This window comes from Myiozetetes cayanensis, unplaced genomic scaffold, assembly GCF_022539395.1.
Source record: "Myiozetetes cayanensis isolate MyiCay16 unplaced genomic scaffold, myiCay2020 scf1, whole genome shotgun sequence".
NCBI lineage: Eukaryota > Metazoa > Chordata > Aves > Passeriformes > Tyrannidae > Myiozetetes > Myiozetetes cayanensis.
In genome coordinates, this window is record NW_026086604.1 from 78,195,396 (window position 1) to 78,218,307 (window position 22,912).

The 22,912-nt window shown below is 33.1% G+C and overlaps 1 long non-coding RNA gene across 1 annotated transcript in view; it reads right to left on the reverse strand.

Moving 5' to 3' along the window:
- Positions 1–19,852, reverse strand: part of LOC126641366 (uncharacterized) — a 90,708-nt gene extending 70,856 nt beyond the window's left edge. The window contains exon 1 of the long non-coding RNA XR_007629240.1: positions 19,716–19,852. This is a non-coding gene — a long non-coding RNA (uncharacterized LOC126641366). The remainder of the gene's footprint in view (positions 1–19,715) is intronic.
- Between the last annotated feature and the right edge of the window lie 3,060 nt (positions 19,853–22,912).

The following is a 22,912-nucleotide window of genomic DNA, read 5'->3' on the forward strand; positions in this document are numbered from 1 at the left end:
AATTTCTTAAAAGAAAAAAAGGCATAATAAAGGGGATACAATAAAGAGAGAATAAAAAAGAAATCTGAAAAAAAGGCAGTAAAACACAAGTACCACATCCAGGAAGAATCTACTCCTACAGGTAACAAAACCGGCTGTGTTCCCATTTATGGCTGCATCTGTTCAGTGCAGTCCTGAACCTGATCAGTGTTACCAGATGAGATCCTGACATTGCAGGAAATGATGAGAGTAGTAGTCAGAGTGGTACAGTTTTACTTTCCACTTCACTTATCCCCACTGTTTGACTTTTCCTTTGAAGAAACCAAAAGATATTAAGGATTTGCCTCTTGTCATTATTTTATCCCTCATTTAGGCTTCCTTCTCTATGGATTTGTTTTGGTCCATTGATTTCCAATTCATTTCTCCTTTACTAGTAAAAGACGATCATAATGCAATCCTTTGTGATACCAGTGCATTTTTTGTGTGTGAAAGAATGCAGACTTTTGTCCTTCAATTCAGAAATGAGTTTATATAAAAGGATGAAATTTGCCAAAAATCTTAAAAGTACAGGCCATGATTCAAATGGTTCCTAAGCAACTTAGTCATATTTCAAAATGTTACCCAAAGTAATTAAATTAGAAGGGATCTGACATATACGAGCATATTTCACAGAATTACAGAACACTCTGAGTAGGAAGGAACCTTTGTCTGACACTATTTTAATCACTTAAGATTAATGTATACAATCCTGTAGTAAAAAGCAGAAGAATATTGCTACCTAGTGCTGAATGGCCCAATTACATTCTTTTTTTTTTGTGTATTTGCAAAAATTTTGGTTATGTGGTTTTCTTTTCCTCTTTTGTGATTGAATTATATTGGAAAAAGAACCAGTCTTTTATGTGCTTCACAACCTATCTCCTCTGTCTGACTGTTAGGCTATGTCTGAGTACATTTATTGAAGTAAAAAAAATTATTACAGTGAGGCTTTTCTTTAATGTTCCAAACATCTTGTGATTTGGATAATGCCAATTGACAGCAAGGCCTAGATCTGTAAAGTTAGATCTTCTGTCTGCTAACTTGGCATTTTGCAAAATGTGATATAATTTTTGCTACTTTTCTCACTTAGTCATCTAGTATGATATTTGCAAATTGCTAAATGACTTAAAAGTAATTAAAATGTAAATTAAGAGAAGTACGATCTTATTGGGAAAACCAGAGGACTACTGGGTAAGTAAGTGTTTGGATTTTTTTTTTTTTTTTTTTTTACTTTAGGACTGTAATTTTTAAGAACTTTTATCAATCAGTTGTTCTCGACAGAATAAGTTTTGCAGTCAGCATGGGTGGCACCAAACACATCAAGGTAATAGAAGTCTCTTGGGTAAATAAATTCAATGAGTTCATTCAGTTATAATCCAGATCTATCAAATTCTGAATTAAAATTATGATTTACATAACTTGCAGTTTGGTAATTTCATGTTTTAGGTGATTCAAATTTCAATTAGTCTGAGGTCAGTCTACAAAATAGTTAAAAATATTTGTGCCAAGTTGAAAATTGATTAGAGAGTAACTATAGTTCATTGCTTATCTCTTTAAAAATTAACAGGGCACATACAAATTAATATTAAAATAATTGTCAAGATGGCTGCTTGCAACTCTAAATGCCCTAAAATGCTTAGAAGATTTTAGACCATGCCTGTATGAGACAGTATAGTTGCACAAAAGGAGTGGATGTGTAGGGCTGGAATTTAAGGAACTGATGTTTGCGAGGACTTGTGAGGATTTCCTATGATAGGGTATGGTTCAACGAGTGTCCTCCAGCCAGTAAGTTGAGTGCAGGAACCATGATCCTAGGCTACACCTTCTGACAAAGAAGCGATCAGGAGATTGCTTCACTGTAAAACCACAATGAGAGCTGAGCTGCAGCAACACCTGCAGCAACACCCTTGAGGTCCCAATAACCCCATGAACACTTTATTAGCCAGTTACACAGGTTTCTATGGCCTAGGGAGCCATTGCTCAGGCTTTCCCAAGCAGATATTTCTCATGCTGTACCAGGAAACTCACAAGTACTACCAGAGAACAGAGAAAGATGATGGATGTCCCTGAAAGCCTCACAGACCCTGTCAGATACTACTCAAAAATATGAAAGATCTTATCCAGCATACAAGACTGCTGTCCTTGTACGTTTTTGTAAAATCTGCTTGATTTTGTAGCTATCACTGGGAGTTTGAGGAGTAATGGCATTGAAAATACTGCCAAGTTTTTAATTGTGGTCATTCCAATGTTCTGTTTTAAGCTATGCAAAACTCCCAGGAGTCAGCCATATTTTAGAAAATGTTGGCTGGCATATGCTTGCTATTAAGTACAAGTGGGTGATAGTAAAGTTACCTATTTATCTGTTAGACATGTGTTTAAGGACATTTCTAATTTTGAAATTCAGGATGTTTAGAATAATTTTTATGGAAATAAAATATAGTGACACTTGCCTGTTTTTATCAGTATTTACAAGAGCTTTTCTGGATTAGTGCTTCAAATATGCCTTAACTGTGCTAATATTAAACTTTCCATATGATTAATATGACATTTTTAGCAAGAAAATAACCAGTTTGTGATTAGAGTATAATTTAGGTATTTACATGTGTCCTTTCTTGTCTGAGAAAACAGAATTTGTTCTTGGATAGCTCATCTATACAATTCAACTTATTGACTATTAAAAAATTAGTGAGAATGCAACATTGCATGGGGTTTTTTCCTCATCAAAGCAATACGTGAATGAATTATTTTTATGTGACTTAAGATGTGAAAGTCACTTTGTATCTGATTGTTCTTACTATAGTTTAAGACAAATCAATGGACATTAACAATGAATATCAGTCTAATAAAATAGGTGTGTATGCCTGTGTGTGTAAGTAAACTTTTCCACCCTGGAAATAAAAATAAATGTTCAAAATACAGCTATTGCCAACAGTTATTATCCAGTAACCTAAAGTATAAAATTCTCAAAAAATTATGCATGTATTCAGCTCTTCATTGTTTTTCTTAAACCAGCTCATGACAGAATTTTAAATAACTAAAGACAATTTTCTGAAATTGTGAGAGGAGGTGAGGTGAGAGTAAGGGCAGTGCACATATAACAAGTTAGCAGACATTTTCAGGTTTTCTTTCACAACATAATAATAGTAATTTATACCAGGCAGAATGAGTTTTAATTGAACATCTTTCAAGCTGCAGTACAGCGAGTAGCTTGGATTAATGTTAGCAAATGTGGAGAGCTTAATGCTCAGTTTCAGAGCGTGCAGTAACTTTCTGTTTTATCAACATGCCAGACTGGAGCTTAAAGCATATTTGGCATATTTACATATTCATAATGCACTGTTACTGTGCAGATTCTACAATGTCACATTGGCACTACATGGTGAGAAAATGCAAAAGCAAGTTAACATTGTGGCTGTTTATAATCTCCAATATTTTTCCAATTGTCTTTATTTACAGATGGCTTCTTAGGCCAACAGTTTGCACAATAACTAATCAAACTAATTTGTTGCTGGCTCAGAATGTAATGCTTTGATTAGAAAATTTAGTTTCAGATCTATACTTCCCATATATAAACTAATTGTGGTACAATTTGTAATTACTTGTTTCTCCATGCAGTTCAAGTTGGCAGAATTATGGATGAATACTCTAGAGAGAAAAGAAAAAAGGCTTAGGTTCAGCAATTGGAGTTTTGGAGTTATTCTCTCCAGTAGACATACTGAAACCACAGATATCTGAATGGAAAGACATTTATTCCACAGATATAGCCTATATCTAAGCCAAACATATTCATTCTAGTTCACTTATAAAAGCAGCAGCCTCTCTGTATTGTCACCGGGTCCCCATTTTTTGTTCAAGGAAATTGGATGTTTCAAGATCCATGTTCTACTTGGATATTTTGCTCACTGACTAAGGGTTGTTGTGATTTATTTAAACAGTGTGTCAGTGCAATCCTTTGATTTGTTTTCAGTGAGCACATAGTGAAATGTACTGCTGCACTTACACTTATTTAAAAGCACAGAGAAAAAACACATTTGTGTGTGTTTTTTTTACTGTTGTGTGTATATATAGAGAGATATATTTCATGGAGTATAAGAGATAGGATCAGTATAACATCCTACCTTCAAACTAATATGTTAATTTGTATTGAAATAGGCAAGACTCCTTGTTCTTGAGAAGTGCAGTGCATAGGAAGGCGATATACTCTCTTGTCCTATTAGTTAAAGCTCAACATATTCTGTCCAGAGGAAGCAATGGCCCTGGACTGTGATTTGTTTCCCTTACACTCTGTTAGATAGCTTCTTGCTTCCTTCTTTGTGTAAAGCATGAAAGAAGAATGTGTCCCATGGATACCTTCTTCCTGATGAATGAAGTTTAAAGGTAGGTAAAAATGTGATCAGTATTGATAAATCTGCATTTGAATGGACAAAGATAATTCTCAGGTTCTCTCAGTAATCACATCATTTTTATAGCATTAAACCTACCATTATGTATCCTTGCTTCACTATGTGGTTCAATGTGAACACTTCTTGGAAGAATTAATATATCATTATCTTTTTAAAGTATTAATTGCAGAAGAACAAAATGTATTTCTTTCAGTCTGCAACTCCTAATTTTATTTCTTTCAAGTATAGAATATTAAGAGCAGAAAATATTATTGTTAATCCTCTTCTGATTTCAAAATTTATGTGACAGTGAATGCAATTAGTACATTTTCTCATTACTTTTCCTGAGAAAATATGCACAGGCATGAAAAAGAAACAGACTTGACTTAATAAAAAAATATTTTAAACTCAGTTTATAAAACTTTAAAATAATGTTTCAGAATTTAAAAAAATCTATCAAGGGGCTTAAATTTTCGTGCTTCTGTAGCTTTGCTCTTAATATAGCATAAAAGCAGCTCTGTCAGATTAAAAAAGGCAAATGTAGATGTCTGATTAATTCATGTTTATTTTGATCACATCATGTTATATCAGACCAGAACGACATAACACAAACTGACAGAAATGCAACTTAAACTACACTATTCACTTACAGTCAGTAGTATGAACTTTTGGAATGAAAATCAAATTAATTGAAAGTTCATCATCCCCTTCCCTTCATCTTCCTTCTCTTCTGTTTTCAAAGGTAAATACAAGTATGATGGTGTTATTTGGGAAAAATTTCCTGGGACAACCAAGTCACTCTGGAGAAAAGAGGCTGGACAGAAGAAGAACAAGGGAAAACATATGACACTACCTTACAATTTGTCAAAAAAACACTTTATATTCTGCAAAAGGCTTCCTAAAGATGATTATATTTAGAGTAGCTAAGCTTTGCTTCTAGCTTTATACTTCTAATAATTTTTAAAATGTAGAGTTTGATAGGAATGACCATCTGTGGTATTCAAAGCCCATTAATTTTATTGCAGATATAAGTATGTACCAATGACTTACAGAAGGTGACTGTAGTCCAGCTTAGGAAGACTGGCTTTCAATTACTTTCAGATGTCTAAAAGATACCCTGACTAAGTCCACCTTGCCGAGGCAAGTAAGTTTCCAATAGTCAGATAATTGAATCTTTCATAATATAAATAAATAGCAGCACCCACGTGCTGAGCTGTCCTGAGTCGTGACCTGGATATGGTTCTTTTCATAACAAGAAGTGATGGACCCCAGAGCAGCAAGACTCATCTCCTGGAGAGCTCAGGTAAGCATCTGGAGTTAAGTAAATGTACCTAGAACTGTTTCATCCTTTAGCAACAAAACACCACTGAACCTCTCTCAGGACTAGTTTCAGTTGTCGAGCCAGTAAAAGGCTGACACGTACATGCAACACCAGGATCCTCCCAATCTTCCAGAATGGTTTGTAGCCACTTGCAAATTTGTTCTTCTTATCAGTTCCTACCTTCAATTATATGCCTGAGGTATAAGAAGAAGTGTATGTAGGTATGTGCATCCTTTCCTATCCTCAACTTGCAGCAGTCAATAATGTTGACACTAAAACAAGCTACAGAGAATTGCTTTGTTTGGTGCTGAGAAAGACCAGAAACCTGAAAACAATGGATAACTTCTCACCAGACATAGAGTAAAGCTATATGCTGTGACTATTCTGTGGTATATGAAGTAGTACATACACTATTGCTATTCTGGAGGTCATTTCTCAGTGGTAACACTTATTATTGTCCAAGGTAAACATTTCATCCTGTGCACCACAGTCTGGACCTATAACTGAAGCAGGTATAATGTCTGCTCTCTCAGCTGTATTTTGTAATAGATGAAAATACATAATATGTGTCACACAGATAAAGTTATTGGTTTAATAACAATCTGTTCTTAATTCTGATATATAGCACTGACAAAAGACACACAATAGCTTCTAGGTAATTTTTTGTAAAATACTGGGTTCCAGGCCAGTAGCGGTTTCTTTGGACTGTATTGGGAATTAGAAAGCTACATTTCTGTGTATTGCCTTGAAAATTTAGGGGCAGATGTCATACAGCAGGCAGTAAACAAAGCTGTCGCTGGCCTAAGCAGATTTCATCAATCCTGTGGTGTTGATGACAAATTTAAATATCTGAAGAATTAGCACAGTCCTTTATTTCTGACACCAATTTGGCAAATTTGGCTCTTTCACCTTTGCTCCTCTGCACCCTTCCCTAACAAGATTTTCATCCACAGATATTGCTGATAAGTGTTTTTTTCCCTCCCTCATAATATTTACATCAGGAAACAACACAGAAATAAATATTTTCTCTCAGGCTTTTAGTGACATTGCCTGTTAGGAATCATGCAGGCAGACTCCTTCACTCTTTTTCATTCATAAATACGAATTACTGTAGACTGTCAAGCATTATTCTCTATTTATTCCAGGAGCCATGATCTCTGGGGGTAACCTAGATATTTATTAGATTTCATTAACATTCTTTGTGACTTTTTAAGTAATAATGACTAAAGTTCAGATCACTGCTCAAGGATTAATGATTAGCTGGAAGTTACCAAAGCACGGGGCATAACCGAAAACCATTAGCTCCAGGTTCTTTTACAAAATAAAAAAATTTCCTTTTCTCCAAAAAAAAACCTCCCAAACCCCAAAGCATAGCAGAAGCTTCAGAGACAGAGACAGTAAGTTTAAAATATTGTTTGAAATAAAGCCGTTAAAACTGAAAAATTATAAAGAACTTGTGCACTGTGTATAAATTTGATTAACATTGCATTCATCTTCATATGCCTCTCTAGTATTAGCTGTTAATTCCTCTACAATAGGTGTACATTAAATATACACTTCATTCATAAACAGCAAGAAAAGAGTGGGTAGAAATAAAGTAAAAAGAAGATTCTATAAAAGAAACACAATAGAAGAAACATAAACTTTTTTTAATGATTTGTGTTTCCTTTTTTTTTCTTTCTTTACAGCATATATTAGGAAGCATCAAAACATTGAAAACATGTGATAACATTTTAATGGGAAAAATCCAAGTCACTTGAAAGGTAAGTTTTCCCCTGCTCTTCCATGACAAATTCAAGTCACTTTATTTCCATAAAATATCTTTCATGTCAAGTACCTGAAAATTATATATACTGAAACATAAAATAATGAGATGGCATTCACAGGAAGAGCCTCAGTGGGTTTTATAAAGATAACAGGCTACAATAAATGAAATTGGACCAACTTGCTCACAACATATACATGAATTTTCCAAAAACCCTGAAGCTAAATTTAGATTTACTCTGTGAACCTTGTTCCTTTAGCCCTCACTGGATAAAAATCGGTTTCAATCTATCAAAATTTATCTGATGTTGTTTTTTCATGATTTGTTTTGTTTCCTTTATGTGTATATGCTGCTATAATCATTTATCCATTTAATTTGTTTTACTTACAATAACACTAGCAAACAATCAAGATGAAACAAAAGACACTATGTAAAGAAAAAAGACTAACTACAATACTGATTAAATCAGTTCTGAGTTTCATATTTATACGAGACCATTTAACTATTCTACTTCACCATATTACAAAAAAGTCATTTGACTATATGTAAGTGATTAAAGGGAAAAAAAAGTCACACAATGCAACTGTTCTTTATGTTCTAACATATCTAATAAACAATTTGAATTATTAGCATTGGTATATTTCTCACTCGTTTCTGTAAACAGTTTTGGGGAAAAAAAGAAAAACGTGATTTTTTTCTTCAGATCTTTATTTTATGAAAAGAAGGTATTGATTACAACATGTGAGAAGACAGATATCTTTTACCATCTATAAATCTGATCCCAGCAGAGCATAGAAAGAACATGTGACTTGGTGACCAGATGCACCTTAATTGACCTTCTCTGTGCAAATGTCGTGTCTGATATTTCTTTATCATTTGTACTCTTCTTTAACAGTTAAACAAGACAAGTAAGCAATACTGACATCCCACATGTTTAGGAGGCGTGACTGAGACCCAAAAAATGTTGTGTATCTTCATTACATATTTCTAGCTTAAACTTGATTTCTAATATTTTTTGAGTTATATAGACAAAAATTCAACTGTAAAATATGTAAGATTTTTCCCTGAAGTGCTGAGAACTAAACATTTCTACGAAAGCAAAAAGAAAGAAGATCCACTCTGCTTCATGTGGCCATAAGAGGAACATCCTCTAAAATATCCTTCAGATTGATTAGATGCATTTCCCAGGATTCACTGAAATGCTCTATTGAAACACGATTTTCAATCCCAAAAGATTAGATGATTTCAAAAATTGGCCAGTTTGTGAATGATCTATAGCATAGACTGCAATTGGTCACTGGTCATGTATTTTTTTAAAAAAAGAATAATTTCTTGTGAAATTACACAAGCAATGATTATTACAGCCTTTCTATCTTGTTTCTATCTTACGTGTTAAGTTATTTAATATTGTACTTATAAAAGCATTTATTGATGTACTTATAAAAGCAACAAACTTGACTTTAATGCTAAGATTTATTTAGTGGGAATTTTTTGGTTTATTTTTTTGGGGGGAGTTTTTAATGACAAAAGTAATCAAAATTGTAGAGATGATGCTTGCAGATGATTAAAGAATTTGTTAGACATTTATAAAGACTCTGACAACTGGTGAAATTAGATATCAATATTTACCATATTACTATATGGTAACTGAGCAGAAGATTAAGTAATGTATATATTTGCTAATACAGTGCACCAGGTCATTTTACATTGAGGATAGACCCAATGGTCTGCTGGAGTATGGTGTAAAGAGTAAAACTGTAAACAGAGAGTTATCAAATCAAGGTAACTACATAGTCATATTACTCAGTCATGGAAGATCTGTTAGACTGATGAAGCTGAACATCTATGATTACTTTAACCATCACTTATTTTCTTCCTTTTGCAGTATAGACAACATTAGGTTTAATTTTGAAAAGAATAAATTCTAAAAAAAAAAATATCCATTGCAACATATATTTGCATACAGTGCTAAAATATGATTAATAGTGTGTGTTGTTGATTAGTCTGTGCTATTTTCTGCCAGTACTCTGGGACTGGGTGAGATGACTGCCTTGACCCCATGGCTTGATTACTATCAGGAACATGTTATCCCATCTTAGAGAGCATAGTCAACTGAACAAGTCTCCTGCTGGATAAGCAGCATGGGGAGACTAAAAAAGCAAGTAACCCAGACAAGCAGCAAAAATTCCTATGATCTCTCTGGGGACAAGCAAGAAGCAGAAATGTAGGCAGGACTGTAAGGGTGTTAGTGAGAAAGATACTTGTCACAGTCACAAAGTTCTAAACCAAGAACCAGGCTGGAGGAAAGACAGTCCTTTAAGGACAGAAAGGACTGTGAGGTTGCTTTTTTACTTATGTTTTATCATCTACTTTAGCAGGTATGTTCTACCTAAAAAAAAAAAAAAAAAAATAGTGTTGATTCTGTCTTTTATTAAAACTTATCTTTATAATATGTGACCTTTTCATGTGACTTCTGTTATATTTGCTTTAAGCAACGTTTGACTTACCAAGACATTCTGGCTGACTCAAGGTCTCATCACAGGTGCATTTAACATGTTTTTTTAATTCATAAATAGACTAAAAAAAACACATTTGGACATGCTTTCCTCACTTACGTGATAAGGTTTTATAGACATAGACTTGCCTCACCAAGTTGAAATGAACTGCCTTAGTTTAAATAAAAAATAAAGTGCAGCTGGAAGTATTTTGAATAGTTATCTATGAAAAAACACAACTGATACTCTGACATTGTGTCAAACTTCCCTGAAAAAGAAGAAAATTTGAAAATCAAAATATTTAACTCCATATAAAAAACTTTCTTATCCACTTCAAAGAAAGAGTCAAGACTATATTTACACATATTAAAAATGAAACAAAAATGTTCTTTAGTTTCAAACTGATGTGTGTCTTGGTGCCACATGCTGTGGGTTTTTTGGCTTGGACAGCTGAGCTTGCAAGTCAGTTTCTCAGCTGTAAGAAATAGAAATTCATGGTTTTATATCATGATGGAACTACTTGGAAATAACCCTTATTCAATTACACCAGAAGTTAGGTTTATCTTAAAAAACATAGATCAGAAAAGAACAACCTCTGGACTGCCTGGTTAAACATTCTGTTTTCATAATTTTTCAGACTGTCAGAATCCAAAGAATTTCTGAGATGAGCATTTTTACCCTCACTTTTTGTGCCCTAGTCACAAGGAGAAGGGGTAAACAAGATTGTGCTGGAATCCTGATTCCATGCACACTGCTAATATTGTTGTCTTCTTATAAATTTCAGAAGCAGTTTATTTACTTTATTTCAGATAGCTTTTCACATGGGAACATTTTTTTGAATACATGTAAATCAAATTTTTAAAAGCAGTTCTCTTGCTCCTAAGATTTTTTCACTGGTAATCATTAGTTTAATATTCTCCTACAATGAAAAGCTTTAGAAAATTTACTTTTACTTATAGCTTCTGTTGTCTTCCTTTAAAAAACAAAACCTTTTTAAAGTTTTCTCTGTTTCTATCTGGTAATGTGCCCCTTATATTTCCTTCTCTTAAGTAAGTCAATGTCTTCTCTAAGACTACTATGAGAGACTCAAAATTACATAGCATAATTCAGTAAACCTTATGCTATGCAATGTGAGTTATTTTGTCCTTAATATGGTAGAGAGGATTTGACCATCCATCTGCCCGTAAAAACAGAACTCACTGTACTTCTGTGAACAAATATATACTAGCTAACTGAGAATCTTGCTCATAGAATGTCTTAATGATTTTAGAGTTTTTTACAAGTAAGGTATCAATTGACAATTGTAGTGATAATGCTCAGCCCTGCAACAATTTAGAAAATTAATGTGCCATATCAGTGCAACATAAATTAATTAATGATGTGTTCTGGTTTGCTAGAGAAGGTGTGAATAACTGTATTGATGCCAAACCTATTGCTCCGTATTTACACAGTATGCCTGAAGACTGCTTTCCACAGTAGAAACATGCAAAATTAAAGGGGTTGGGGATGGATTCAATCACAGTAGAATAATTCTAGTTACCTGACAATAATTTTAATGTGTGACTTGATATGAAAAGCAACACTCAAATTTCCAACTCACTGCGAATCAAGTGACATTCTGCATAAAATAAATATGCAATGGAGATAAAAAGTATATTTAACTTTATGTGGGCATGTATGGCTCATTGAATGCTTTCGCACTTTTCATGCGATTTCTTTGAAAAAGCTTTGAAATAGAGTGCACCAGGGAAAACCTTTTTATAATAAAGTGTAAAAGAATAACTGATGGATAGTAACTGACAACCAGATACTAAAATTAAAATTTAAAATTCATTTCATCATAAAAATAACTCAAAAAAAGAGATTTACATCTTTACTTTAGAAAAAAAGTTAGATTCCCTAGTGTTACTATAAATCATAAATAAAATAACTTTATTAATCTTAAATAACAAAGACATGAATGAGCAAAGTTATTATTTTTCCAAACGTTTTCTCCCTAATGTTTCAGCAATATCAAGGCAACTTTATCCAGGAAACTTCAGCATTATATTTTATCTACAACTAACAAATGGACACAGAATCTTGAACACTTCATATGCCAAAACTGACTCTACGTATTATTTCTCTTACTTAAATGAACCTAAAAGCGTATCTTTACTCTTAAATCACTTTTTTATGTAATACTCTTTAACACTTCCCTTGAAAATTGGTTTTAGGTTGCAGTCACAGTACTGCCACACTTGTAGTTTGTTTTGACCATGATATTTTCTGCTGCTAGTATGGTAAGGCACCTTTTCAGTTTCATGAACACTACATGTAAAGACAATTTAGGATGTGTGAAATTTGGAAAATTTTTATATCCAACATATTTTATTTGTTTACTCCTAACATCAAACCAACACCTTCTAAAATCTGAATCTGATTCACTACAGTGCTTCTTACAGTTGAAGCTGCTCCCACCATTCTAGTACCAACCATTTTTTTTGTTTCTTAGTATCAATCAAACTCATCAAGGTTTTCACTGTTTGTTTTATCTTGAAAATTCTTGTATTTTTGTTTGCACAGGCCAAAAGAGAAGCCTTTTAGGTATTTTTGAAGCATTTTTTCATGCTACTCCCGAAAAAAAAGGACATCATTTTCAGAAAGCATTCAGTGTCTGGTGCAAGCAACAGAACAAACTTTGTGATTCCAAATGTTTTACTGCATGATCTTATGAAACATATTTGGATTCTCACTTTTTTTTATAACAAATGCTTTAATCCTTGGTATTTCAAAGAAAACCTTGCATGACTACCAGTGCAACAGTGACATATCCAAGAAAATGTCTTTCTTACTGAATGGCTGCATCTTCTGAATTACAACTTTGTTATTATTTCACTGATTTATTGCACAGATTTGAATTATTTGCCAATTGTGTCTGCAATTCAGATTTAATTTCAAACTTTGAAAAACATCTAGGGACGAAGGTATGAAGCACATGTTGCTGAAGTTTCTTAGAAAAGATTTGATGTTTGCACATCCTGGAGCCAAGTGGTGATCTTTAAGACATGAAAAACAAAGTCCTTAGTCTAGTAGTATGTTATTATGAACTGTATTTCCTTTTAAAACCTTTTCTGTGTATGAATACATTATTATAAAAATAACATGTTTAATATATGGATATTTAAATGAATATGCATAAATTCATAGATTAATATAACCATTTTTATTTAATCTCTTTTATTTGTATTAATAAGTCTTCAATTAGACTGTTAATATTTCAGTTACACTAATGAATGACTGGCTTTACACATAAGCTATTTCCTTTAAATCTATAAAGACATTTTGGGTGTAACAGAAACTACTCAAGTATCTTGACATTAGGTGTCTACATGTCTTTTAATTCACCAGTTTGTTTCAGCTTATTTAAGGAGGAAACTAGCTACCAAAATGTGTCACAGAAAGGCAGAATAATGAAATCATAGAATGTTTCAGTTGGAAGGGACCTTAAAGATCATCTAGTTCTAACTCTGACAGGGAAACCTTCTACTAGAGCAGGTTGCTTGATGACTGGTCCAACCTGGTCTTGAACACTTCCAGGGATGGGCTATCCACAGGTTCTATGGGGTACCTGTTCCAGTGCCTCACCACCCTCCTGGAGAAAAATTTCATACTCATATCTAATCCAAATCTACCCTCTTTCAGTTTAAAACCATAATCCCATGTTCTATCACTACATACTCTTGTAAAAAGTCCCTCTTCAGCCTTCCTTGTAGGCCCCCTTTAGGTACTTCAAGTCTGCTATGCATCTCTTTGAATGGAATATAAAAAACAGCAACAGAGAGCCTTTTCTTTTCTCTGAGACACCACACTGAGTTGAGCTAAATGTTAATGTCCACAGACTTAGATGACCTTGGTTAGGACTTCAGGTCAGTCTTTGTGATTTGCCTGTACAATATCTGCAAGCAGACCTATCTTAAAACAACACAATATTAAGAAGATTGAATTTCAGCTGAAAGGAAAGAATGAAAGAATACATGAAGGGAAACAACATATTTCTAATTCTTTTCTACACATACTTTTTCATTTTCTTAGATTACTTTTGTTTCAGAGTTTCTCTGAATCAGAAAAAGGTATATAACAAAAATTTATTCTGCAAATTGCCAGAAAACTGTCTGAAAATCTCTCATGGCAACTAGCTGTTTGGAAACATTCATTATCTGAAATTTAAACATAGATACTTTTTAGCCCAGTGTAACACTCATTAATTAGCTGCATAGATACATACATATTATTGTGTGTTTAGATCAGATTAGAAAGAATGATGTTTGTTACATAAAAATTTACATAAGAATTTTTGATCCATATACTCATATGAATTTACAGTGAAGTTTAACATTTTTCTTGTGTCGCCTTCTAAAAAAATTCCCTTAGAGCATCAGAGTGGAGTTTCTTTTCTTCTAGAATCACAGTTTAAATATATATTGCTTTCAAAATATCTAGGAGAAAAGGGAAATTCCAATAAAAATAACTATAATCATGATTCTCACTGCAATTTTATTTTTTTTTAACCCCATAATTATTTCCTGAGCTTGGTAGAAGATTCTGAAAATAAAAATGCCTAGATTTGTGACCTGGAGATTAGTAAATTCAGGTAGTTTTATGGGAGCTTTGTGACATGTAAATGTAAATGTAATCAAAACTTGCTTAGTGTTCCACTGTTTTACTAAGGCTATCTGAGATACTTAATTTTCCTGAGTCAAACCAAGCTCTGGGAATAGCTTCCTAGGTATAAATAACAGCTGAGAACTTTGCTAAAACTGAGAAGAATTAAAAGAAATTCTATAATTAATTCTTCATCCAGAATTTGTTAGTCTATGTAGACAAGAGGTCACTGCATCTGCTCACTGCCAGAAATATTTGAACAAGCCAAATTTCTGCAATAGTTGTAGTTTTGTGATCTGAACATGGCATCACTGAGACCAAGAGCTTAGAAATTAAAGAAATTAATTTGACATTCATGTGACAATGAGATCTTTCCATTATGCTAGAAAACATTGTTTTCTTAAAAAACATAGTAAAAGGCATCACCTTTGTGCCTCAGGGTACAGGCTCACCCTCAGCTGATGATTAGAAGGTGAGTCAGTTAAAATGCAAGGTCAGCTATAGAGACAGTTCTTGCTGCTTCCACTGAAGTGAGTAGGTCTAATTTCTGGTGGGAATAAAATGCTGAACTAGAGAGATCTCTGGTCTGATTCTTCATGGCAGCACAGGCATTTCATAAAAACTCTTTTCCCATTTAGTCCTAAGATGCAATTTTAAAGGGTCACTTGTTAACTCTGTCTGCAAACATATAAGGGCACTTGAACCAGCTGAGCTCCAATTCCACCCAGATGCAGTAAACCTTACTAGAGGCTTTTAAAATAATTAATAGTCTGAATAAGTCCATTATCATTTAAGATCTATTTTAGCTACACATATTAATATTCTGTTTTTGTAGCAAAGCTATTTAGATACTGCCATTCATTGATAATAAGTCATTTATTCCTCATTAACTGTTAGGATGGATGTAGATACTCATTATAGCAAGACAACAGACTCATTTAACTGCACACAGTACTTGATTATACACATGAACATTGACTGGAATGCAAATTTCATTCTACATAAGTCTCATCTTGATTGTTATTCTCACCATGGGATAAAATATCTTATCTGCTGTACTTTTTTTTTTTCTTTTTTAGTATCTGTTTTAAAAGGCGAGAAAGAACATAATAATGATTGGTGATAATCTCAATTTGAGTAAATACTGACACAAGAAATAAAGATTTCCGCATGTAAACTGCTGTTGGATTTTAAAAATGTGCCCTTGATTGATAGTTCTCCTAAAATTAGTACTGTCTTAAAATAAATGAGATTCAGATTTTAGAAATATGAGACCTTTAACAAATACTCAGTACATTGGTGATGGACACAAGCTTTTACTTTCTCATGAAATACAGATATTCTATGTCCCAGCTACAGAAATCAAAGACCAATCTCTCTCTGTCAAGGGGAAATAAAAGTTTATTCTTTGTCATCTTTTGCTCTATAACTATATAATTTTTTCTCTATATGTTTGCAATTTCTTTCCTTTTGCTTTTCAGTGTTATCTGTTTACATTTATTGAAAATCATTGTGTGTATATGCAGAAGAATTGCAATCACCTTTCAGTTAATATTAAATACTATGCCACTTCTATGCCCAGAGCATTGTACTAGGCATTTAGTAATGTAAGAAAATTACAGCTTAGAGATAAACTGAGGCTTTGTATGATAGGTAGGTCAGGTCTACTTCTCTGTCTCATGAAAGGAACTATGACTCAGTAACACAACTGCATTTATTGTTGAAAATATAAGACAATTTTGTGGTGTTTTTCCATGGCCCTACTCAAGGCTTCCTCACTGCAAATGTATATGCATATATTCTGCAAGATATGGGTTCATTCCCAGGGGGTGTACATAGAACCTTTGCTGCATAGTCAGTGATGTTTGCCCTTTTTGCAGGCAAATAGCTCCTTCTTAAATGCAAAATCAGCAGCTCCACCTACTCCTTATTGAACTACACAGAATAGGTAACAGAACTGTCCAAAGTAGCTTAAAAACTGGGAGGAGAACAGAGCTCAGATTTAAAGAATAGCTTCATCAAGTCAGTTGTCTCAGTTCTGATGTTCATCCTGTGGAAGGCTTCACAGAGAAATTATCAGCTGCCTAGAGCAATAGTTCTTCTTTCCCACTCTGAGTGAAGAAGATTGGATTAGCCTTTGCCAACAATTAACACTTCACACATAGAAATTCAGGTTTTTAGTGTGAGTAAAGTCCTTTTATATTTCTTTCTGTATACTAAGGGGAGCACATTGAATCTGGCATCCCGTTGCATGCACATCCAGACAATGTGATGTCTGCATGTGGTGCGGCATGTATATGTAATGTCACACACATAAACAGTTACATATGATGTAACTATACATGAAAACTGGAAAACAAACAAACAAACGAGTTATTAAGCAGTAATACATTACCTTTTCTTTGACATTTGAGATTTATTAAGATTGGACTATCTAGCTTTTAAGGACAAAAACTCCCAAAGAAATATTCTGAAAAGCAGATTTTTTCTTAGGAAGAAATCTGTGTGGTAGAAACATAATTTTACACTGAAGAATAGCTCTGCTGGAAAATGTTTGACTAGCCTTATTGGAAAACTTTGCATATGGAAGAGACAAGACATACAGTATCTTGCAGGATTAAACTGTTCAAACGTCTATGAAAAAAAGCTAGCGCAGAATATGTTATATATTGGCAGTAATACTGAAGTTTCCAAAGGTTCCTAATTTCTTCCAGATGAAACCAGTTTTCCTGATAATATGCTCTCAGAAGTAAATCTTATCAAAAATTCTTTCCATCCACATTTGTACTTTCCATTCTCTTCCACTTCCTCTCAAGTCCTTAAAAGTTTTTGGTTTAAAATGGTAATATATATTTTGGAAATTCTCTTAGTGAGGAAAAAATGTCAAATTATCACATCTGTGAATGTAGTAAGAGTCTGTGAGTACTTTAGAATCAGGAATTAGAGTGCAAGAAGTAGACAACACTATAATTTGTCATAGATTCCATGACCTGAACATTTTTTTATACTATGTCATGCTTCCAGAATTATGTAAGCATATGTTTTATTAATTTAATTAATTTGATAATTTAGATACTGAAAAAACCCTCTAAAAGTATCCAATTTTTTTAAAAAAAAACTACTGCATAGAAGTAAACTACTACAAAAGTAATTTAATAATTAGACCACAAAACTGAAATTCTTGTTATTACATGAATCTCCAAAAAAATGAAGGAAATTCTATGTTTCATTATACTGGTGAGCCATACTGAACCTCATAACAAAGTAAGTGCTATTTATAATTTTCTTTAAAGTGCACAGTTTAATTGGCAAAATGTCAAGGCTGATTCAATCAGATTGGTTGCATGATCGTTGACAACATTCTCCAAGAATTCTGATTCACATTAGAAATTGAAGACATATGTTGTGGGAGAAGATGCCTTAACAATGAAAATATTGTTGGTTCAGACAGATGGTAACTTTTTTAGTAAGGAAAATGATAGCAAGAATGTGACAGCTGAATAAAAGTTTAAACCTATTAAAACTGACAAGGTCAAAGATGGGATGGGGCAAGAAGGAGGTGGATTTCAAAATAACTGTTAAAAATAATACTTTATAAAAGAAGTTTTCTCTCCATGATGATCATCACCAAAAATGTTTGACTTTCTTTTTTTTTTTTCTAGATGTATAACTGGTACAAAACTGCCACTGTTTGAAAAAAAAAAAAAGAAGTCCCTTAAGTTCATTCAAAGTTTAGTTCTTTTTATCTTGCAAAACAGTAGTGCTTTATGTTGCTGAATTCTTTATTCAGAAATAGTCTTTGAAGGCCAGATTGTGTAGCCTGTATTCACACGAGCGAACATGTAAGTTCTTCTGCTATAGCCAATAAATTTAATTGCTTATTTATAGATCGGCAACACCTTTTGGGTTTCTCTGTTCCTTTCCCTTTCCAGAGAGTGACTTTAAATCTTTGTCCATTATTTCATTTCACTTTCATTTTTTATTTTTTCTTAATGTAAGTGTTCTTATTTTATCTCCTAGTTAAGTTTTTGTATGTCTGTACTTGATTAGGTAGAGTTAAACTTGCTGCTAGGCATTAATAGCACTTTTCAAATAATTCAATTTGGAAAGCTTAAAGAAAAATTAAAGCTTGAAATGTGAAACATTGAAATTTCAACCATTAAAGAAAGCCCACCTCTAAATGCCAGATTCCAATCAGAATTTATATATTAAACTGCTTTAGCAGTGTTATTTAACCTCATGCAAAAGAAAAAAAAAGATACAGAAATACATAAATACTCTTACTTGTGATAAAACAATATTAACTGTTCAAAAACTAGTTTAAACAAATCAGTCATTTTATTTACTTTTCATCATGATAGTTTTTCTGCTGACAAGAAAAAATGTCAAACATTAAAAACCATATTTTATTTATGCCCTTGTAGGCTTAAAATTATTAATCTTAAAACCACATTGAACCATCAGAAAACCTACAAAAATTAAATTAAATTTAAGTGGAGCTGATTCCCCAACATTCAAGAACCAAAATTCTACTATTTCAGAATAAGAGAATGTTTTCTTAGAACTGTAATGCTGACCCAGCCTTCTAAACAGGTTCTTCTCTTCTCATTAGTTCATTGAAGTTTATATGAGACTTTTAGTTTCTACAGTAAATACATTCCAGGATTTTTATTCTACTGAATAGCTACCAATACTTGATGTTATCTTTATTAGGTGAGTGTCATTAAAAGGACACAGAGAGAGAAAGTTTTAAGATATTTATTGTAAGGAATTGTATTTTCTGCCTAGCAGTAAGCAAAAATTTCATTTAAGTTTTCTGCTGGATGACACCACTACATTACTGTTTATTGACCAAAAGCCTCTTTTAATAATTCTTATAACAGAAATAAAACACATGTACCCAGTTGTGGCAGACTCATGAGAATTTAGGACAAATCCATACAGCAGTACTGGCTATCATCTCAACTCTTTATTTACAGTTTTGCATATACAATACTTTGGAGGGCTTAAATTTGAAAGAGAGAATTATTCTTATGTATGATATTGTAAAACAATGTTATAACCCAATCCTTGTTAATAATACTGCCTCTTACCTTTTACAGGAAGGGATGAATAAGCAGATGGATTATCCAGGCTTACATGGATACCAGTATCAGAGCAGAGTAGAACTGAGAAAATCTTGAAGTCTGCTTTGCTATTCAGCACTATTCATGACAGACTCTCATTTCAAATGGTGTATTAAGGACAACTGATCTAGCACGTAGGGGTAACCTAAATACTAAGTCATCTAAAAATATTGCAAAAGATCAGAATATGCATCTCTCAGTCAACCATACATTCATCAGAATTCAGTGTGAAAAATAACATCTGTACTCCCTGAAAGACAAATTAAAACTATGCAAGGAAATCACTAAGAAACAAAGAAACTTCTGAGAAATTTTTCATTGGTCTTTGGAAGTATTTATGTTAGAGACAATGACAGGCATCCATTTATATAACTTTCATGAAACTTTGGGGTTTATGGATTCTGATGATTGCTGAGTACAATATAGACAGGATTTCAGAATACATGATTGGACTTTCTCATAGCAAAGAAAAGGTTTTTTTCATGAGTAAAAATATTTTTATAATGTGGACAAAGCTTTCCTTTTCCTTTGTTTCTGAGATAACATCAAACACCCATCCCTCAGGACTGATGTTTTTCTTACTGAAAGCATAATTCCTTCTGATCCAATTGTGAGTTCCAACTGTATTAAGACTGAAGGTTGGAAGTCTGCCGCATCCATCTAGAATTTTAATTAGATAAAGGTATGTGCTTAGACTTAAGCACAGACTTAAACTCTTGTTTGAGTGGGATCTATGTCAGTATCTTGGCTGGAGCTCAACAAATACAGTCCAAAGCAATTTAAAAAATAAGGTTTTTTTTAAGATAATGACTTTACCTATGATTTCACTATATGTACGGACAAGCCCAGTAACTGATGAATAAGTTTAACTTAAATATAGAATCAAATTTATATGGTCTCTTAGACAGCAATGTTAGATGAAGTTTTGCCATACCTGAATTCAAAAGACTCCTAGACACTTGGTGCTATTAAAGCAACTAATTCCTCTCTAAAATTTTAGAAATAGTTGGGTTTTATTTTACTCTAAATGCATCAAACACATCTACGACATTTGAACTGCAAATTTTAAAATTACCTGCTATCTAGAAACAAGTAAAAAATTCCTTAGGAAAGTTAATTTCTTTTTTCTTCCACCCTCCAAATATGCTTGACAAAATACTTTCCTAATATCCAAAGTAGATCAATTAATTTTTAAGTATTTTAAAATTGTTATAGGTTTCCTATTTCTTTATTAGAAGTAAAAATAAATGTTACTTATGTGCTGGATTAAGAAAATAGATTTGCTTCCTTAGGAAAGTAACATAAAGTCCACACAGAAATCAGTCACTTATTGGAATGAAACATCATGGTGAGTATTTAAACCGCAAGAGAAAGAATTCACACCTAACAGCAGGTGTCTAACAAGATGCATAAAAAAATCCAGTAACACAGTTTTCTTTACTTGTTCTAGTTTTTTTTTCTCCTTTTTTAATAAATGTTTCTTGCATTTTCATGATATTAGTTTAAAGCCCCATCTTTTATCTACCTCTCTTTGCTGCTTGTCCAGAACTTCTCAATGTCTTCTCCAGTGCATTTCTAGCTTCTCTAAGACTTTTATTTGATAACTTTAAAGCATTCCAATCTTGCAAGTCTTCTTTAAGTTAGGGTAGCCACAGCGTGTCACAACCAGTGTTCATATTTTAGCATGAACTTCCATTTCAGCTCTTCATACAATCTTTTACTTGCAAATTCAAGATTTAACTTTCAGAAAATAATTAGATTTCTTTTTCAAATGAAACTTAGCTCACCCTGCATTCTAAATAGTCATAGAATCTTCCAGATTAATTAGAAGTTCTGTAACTAACAGAATAAATTAACAGTTGACCCAAACAGAAAAATCAGTGATTAGAACATAAATTATTTTATTGCTTTCAGACTGGAGAAAAAGAGTTTGATGCAAAGAGATACTCACCATATGATTGTGGCTTAAAGAAAAATCAAGTTGTCTGGGAAAATTTAGATCTATCAATTAGAATACTTAGTTTTGAAACCATGTGTTTAGCTGGGGATGCTGGGAGACTTGAAAATAAAGTTATCAATTTTATCTGTTAATTATAAATTACTAGAAAAAGAGGAGAGATGTCTGAATTCCAAAAAAATATCCTTTGATCTACATTTGGGCTCTTAGCAGCCAAGGAAGTTAATGAAAAATTGTGTAGTAAGTATGCCCAGCAGGAATAATCAATTCTTTCTTCTTTAAAAGTTCTGTCATACCTACATAAATAGATCAGAAATTATTTCACAATTTCATATAAAACCTGAAATGCAAATATGCCACATAAACATATAGGCATGCTTCAGATTGCAATCCTATCTGTTACATCTTTCATCACCTGAATGCATTGGAACCCTGATATCACATGGAGATAAACAACTGAATTCACAGGGGATGAGACATTAGGAATGCTTCTGAGAAGCATGGTGCCTCTATTAACCTTCAGGGTTCTGCACTGGCACATTAACATCAAACAGGTCGACTGTAATTGTAGAATCTTTTCTGAGATGTTTCTGCTTTACTGTGATTTACAACAAGGTGCCAGCTTATGGGATCTGAGAAGAAATAAATGTCCAAATAAAACTCTTTTTTTTTTTTCTTTGAGGAACCAAAAACCAACTAAATCCTACCCAAAAATTTACAGCCTCTGCCTGCTAAAAATATCATTAACTAAACATGTATTAGATTGACTAAGAGAGAAAATATTTACCTATAATGTGAAAATAAATTTTTAGGTGTCTTTCCACTCTTACAGAAGTGGACAGTTCAAAATAAGTAACTATCATGCCTTTGTGCCTCCTGGTTCTTCTGAAATGGAGAAGAACAGAGTAGTCAAACCTCTCAAAACTTGTTTTAAGCATTACCCAGTTGCATTTCTGAGTCAAAGAAGGGGTCTGCTTCTAAGACCATGGGTCTGCAGATCAGCATTATAAGCTGCCAGATCTGTAACTCCTCTTTCCATCAGTCTTCTGTATGTTCTTATGCTTCTGTCCTTTATGTGGCATTCAGTAACGTGGTTTGGTAACCATTTAATTCAGAAGTTTTGTTTAAAATGAAAGGTAGTTTTTTGTTAGATTTTGCAGTATAACCAATTTCTTACTTTCCAGAACATAGGGGCAGTGAACAACTT